The 5,000-nt window shown below is 35.6% G+C and overlaps 1 long non-coding RNA gene across 2 annotated transcripts in view; it reads right to left on the reverse strand.

The window, feature by feature from the left end:
- The window catches only part of LOC141379945 (uncharacterized), a 28,853-nt gene that overhangs the window by 1,889 nt on the left and 21,964 nt on the right, over positions 1–5,000 (reverse strand). For both annotated transcript variants that reach the window (XR_012397061.1, XR_012397060.1), the window contains 2 exons: positions 4,351–4,613; positions 1–160 (listed from right to left, as the gene is read on the reverse strand). The exon at positions 1–160 is cut by the window's left edge and continues 1,889 nt beyond it. This is a non-coding gene — a long non-coding RNA (uncharacterized lncRNA). The remainder of the gene's footprint in view (positions 161–4,350; positions 4,614–5,000) is intronic.

Raw genomic sequence — 5,000 nt, forward strand, 5'->3', positions numbered from 1 at the left:
GTGTCTCTGTGTGGGAAGTGTCTCCCCTAACCTGTGTGTTTGTTGATTGTTAAACAGGAGTGGGTTGAGCTGCTCTCATTGGCTGTTAACCTCGGGTCAGGCTCCTGATTGGTGGATCTGTTGCTGTTGATGGTAGAATCCATTTCAGGGTAATTTGTGTCTGGTCGAGAGAGGAAAGGAGAAAAAAGGAGTGAGAAAAACCCCTCCGAAACAAACCGCAGATCAATCACAGAGAGGAGGAAACACAGCAGACACACCATCATCTCAGAAAGTCCCGCAGAAAAGCAGATTAATTATCAACTTCAAATACAAATAAACAGTTCAGATTAGTTTCGACTGAAATAATAGTTTTTTAATATATTTTTAAAATTTAAATAATTGTTTGATAATAGCTTGATTTTTGCGTAGTTCAAGTATTAAAATCATTCATTCATTCATTCATTCATTTATTTATTTTCTTGTCGGCTTACTCCCTTTATTAATCCGGGGTCGCCACAGCGGAATGAACCGCCAACTTATCCAGCAAGTTTTCATGCAGCGGATGCCCTTCCAGCCTCAACCCATCTCTGGGAAACATCCACATTCACACACACACTCATACACTACGGACAATTTAGACTACCCAATTCACCTGTCTTTGAACTGTGGGGGAAACCGGAGCACCCGTAGGAAACCCACACGAAGGCAGGGAGAACATGCAAACTCCACACAGAAACGCCAACTGAGCCGAGGTTCGAACCAGCAACCCAGCGACCTTCTTGCTGTGAGAAGACATCACTACCTACTGCGCCACTGCCTCGCCCGTATTAAAATCAGCAAAATTAAATAAATAATATGCTGTCACCTTGGAATTATAAGGTTCTATCTGCGTTCTGAATGATTTTGAGATAGAGCTTCAAAGTTTTTGCATTCCATATAGCAAACAGTGTGTATAACATTAGTTTTTTTTTTAAGTAAAATGTCTTAAAATGTAAACAACTTATTAAAAAACATCCCATAATGTAAATAAGATGTTATTTAATAAGAATATGTCAATGACTCAATTTTGACAAAAAAGATAGAACCTTATAATTCTAAGGTGACCATATGTAAATGTTAATTAGAAACCAGAGAGTGAGATTACAGCATCAGAAAAGACAGGAGTTTATCAGTGTTGCTGACACACACATCTCACTTCTTACAAAGCGACATGAGTTATGATCAGCAGAGACTCTTGTGTCTGTCTGACTCTGATTCGCAGGTTAAATTAAACGTGGAAAGAGCTGATGGTGGACAGAAGATGGACTGAGTCGATTATTTAAACTATTTTCCAATCATTTTTTTATTTTTTCTAATTTATTTCTGCCTTGATATTTCTTCCAACAACTTTTAAACTTGAAATGTTTGGGAAAAAAGTGGCTTTTATTAAAATTTGTAATAGTTTGCAGTATGGAGTCAATATATACTTGCAAAATAAAATAAAGTTCTGCAAACAAACAAAAAAATTAATAATTGAGCAAAAAAACTTAATAAATAAATAAAAGCAAATCAAACAATTTCTGAAAAATAAAAAATGATTTTGCTAACAAAAATAAAGAACTGCAAAGAGAAAATAAAAAAACTGAAATTTGCAATCAAAATAAGAACTGCAAACAAAAATCAAGTAGAGCAAAAAAAAAAAAAAAATATATATATATATATATATATATATATATATATATATATATATATATATATATATATTTGCATTTTAGTAATAATTAGTAATAGTATTGATAACAACTACAACAAAAAAAACGACATATTTGCCCAACATTTTTTATAGCATTGCCTTTAAAAAACCCTTCCAGTCAATTGTAATGCTCAATTTGATTACCTTTTTAGTCAACCGTGAGTTTGCGATGCTGTTTTCACTTTGTACTTCCCGTTTCTGGGCCTTTCACCTTGTGAACAAGCAGCAAAAATATATTTGTTTGTGTATCAGCTTGATATCAACTTGACCCAGCCCTGCCTACTCAAAACCCAACCCATAGTGTTTTCAAAAGCCAATGCGAGTATATGCTTCTACCATGGCCTCATGTGCATTTTTTGGGGTTTCGTTTCACCTGGTTTGAGGAACCGTCCTTCACCAGACTCAAACCCCAGTTCCACTACACCTACCAAATCTGCCATCATACGTGGCGAACTACCGAGCAAAGCAGTCATGTCAGAAAAAAAAGCCATCCATAGGGAGGTAAGCAGTCAGCTGTGCTGCCCATCTAATTCTCATTTAATAAGAATATGTCAGTGACTCAAATTTGACAAAAAAGATAGAACCTTATAATTCTAAGGTGACCATATGTAAAACTAAAAACTACTCATGACGAAGCATATATAATACACAATATTATATTACGACATAATGAAATACTACGAAGCATGCTATCTATCTCAGACAAAGAAAACCTAGTCCATGCTTTTATGACTTCTAGACTGGATTACTGTAATGCTCTGTTCGCTGGCTGCCCAGCATCCTCTATTAACAAACTTCAGCTAGTACAAAATGCAGCAGCCAGAGTTTTTACCAGGTCTAGAAAATATGATCATATCACCCCAATTCTATCTTCCTTACACTGGCTGCCTGTTCAATTCTGTATTTATTATAAAATATTGGTTCATGCTTATCTAACCAACCTTCTGTCTCACTACAACCCGCTCTTTAAGATCTCAAAACTCAGGGTTCTGGTAGTACCTAGAATAGCAAAGTCCACTAAAGGAGGTCAAGCCTTCTCATTTATGGCTCATTAACTCTGGAATAGCCTTCCTGATAATGTCCGACACACTTTCAGTTCAACACTAGTTTAAAGACTTATCTTTTTAGTAAAGCATACACTCAATGCATCAGATTTAAAGCACGTGCTTGACAAACATCACTGTTCATACAGTTAATGTCAGAATTATTAGTCCCCCTGAATTATTAGACCCCCTGTGTATCTTTTTACCCAATTTCCATTTAACAGAGATCACATTTCTTTAACACATTTTTAATCATAATAGTGTTAATAACTCATCTCTAATAACTGATTTATTTTCTCTTTGCCATGATGACAGTAAATAATATTAGACTAGATATTCTTCAAGACACTTCTATACAGCTTAAAGTGACATTTAAAGGTTTAACTAGGTTAATTAGGGTAACTAGGCAGGTTAGGGTAATTAGGCAAGTTATTGTATAATGATGGTTTGTTCTGTAGACTATCAGGAAAAAAAACAGCTTAAAGGGGCTAATAATATTGACCTTAAAATGGTTTATAATAAATTAAAAACTGCTTTAATTTTAGCCAAAATAAAACAAATAAGACTTTTTGCAGAAGAAAAAATATTATCAGACATTCTGTGAACATTTCCTTAATCTGTGAAACATCATTTAGGAAATTTTAAAAAAGAACAAAAAAATCAAAGGGTGGCGAATAATTCTGACTTCTATTGTATGTGCGTAATTGAAGGCCAATAAACATTTACTCTGGATTTAATTAAACATTGTCAAGGCAGCAATATCTCATTTTCATTTATTTGAAATGTTAAAATAACAAACTAAAGTAAAACGTAAAACTTAATCCAATTATAGATGTATTCAACCAATAAAACTATTAAAATTTCCCCCCAAAATTTACTTTTTACATACATAAATGAAGTCTAATTCAAAACAATAACAAAATCTTTTCTAAAATGCAAAAAAACAACAAACAAACAAACAAACAAACAAAATTAGATATTATGCAAATTATGATGCAAATTATGATGACTGTTTCAATGTTGTAAATATATAAGAAAAGCTGCAGGTCACAGAATGATTTGAATATATATTGTAGAAAATGGGGTGTCACAGTGACGCAGTGGGTAGCACAATTGCCTCACAGCGGGAAGATCTCTGGTTCGAGCCCCAGTTGGCATTTCTGTGTGGAGTTTGCATGTTCTCCCCATGTTGGCGTGGGCTTTCCTCGGGTGCTCCGGTATACCCCACAGTCCAAACACATGCACTATATGGGAACTGATTAACTAAATTGGCCGCAGTATATGAGTATGTGTGTGTAAATTAGTGTGTAGGGGTGTTTCCCACTGTTGGGTTGCAGGTGAAAGGGCATCCGCTGAGTAAAATATTTGCTGGAGAAGTTGGTGGTTCATTCCGCTGTGGTGACCCCTGATGAATTAAAGGGACTAATCCGAAAAAAAATGGATGAACGAATTGTACAAAATGAAAATTAGTCACTCATAATGTGACGCTGCTGAGTGTGTGTGTGTGTGTGTGTGTGTGTGTGTGTTAGAGAAGGAGCCTGGGAGACAATCAATAGAGCTCAGATGTATGAGTGTGTATGTGGGTGTTTTTCTTACCCATCATGCCTCAGTCAGCTGTGCAGCTTCATGACCGCAGGACCCATAATCCCTTCTGCTCCGCGTGGCATTTCTCTCTCGGCTGTTGATCACAGATCACGTGCTGCTCCATCAATAACTTCGGCAGTCTGAAGTCTTCTGAACGGTAATTTTGGAGATGTGATAAATCCAGCTGAGTTTATGATCTCCAGGGTTTTTAACCGCTCGTGTTGTTCATTTAAAGGCTTTCAAGGACAGTTTGTGTGTCTTTCCCGCTCTCGCTGCTGTGAAAGGCATGATGGGATTGATTAGATACAGCAGAGAGTTTACAGCACATGTGTTCAATTAACAAACATATATGCTGACTCTCTGATCGTCTTTTAGTATTTCATTTTAGGACATTGAAAAAAGTCAAGATATATATTTATGTACACACGGTTGAAGTCAGAATTATTCGCCCCCCTTTGATTTTTTAAAATCTTTTTCAAATATTTTCCCAAATGATGTTGAACAGATTCAGGAATTTTTCACAGTATTTCATGTAATATTTTTTCGTATTGAGAAAGTCTGATTTGTTTTATTTCAGCTAGAATAAAAGCAGTTTTAAATTTTTTAAACCAACCAACCAACCATCCATCCATCAATCCACACATCCACCCATCCATCCACAC

The sequence above is a fragment of the Danio rerio genome, chromosome 21 (genome assembly GCF_049306965.1).
Source record: "Danio rerio strain Tuebingen ecotype United States chromosome 21, GRCz12tu, whole genome shotgun sequence".
NCBI classification, from domain to species: Eukaryota; Metazoa; Chordata; class Actinopteri; order Cypriniformes; family Danionidae; genus Danio; species Danio rerio.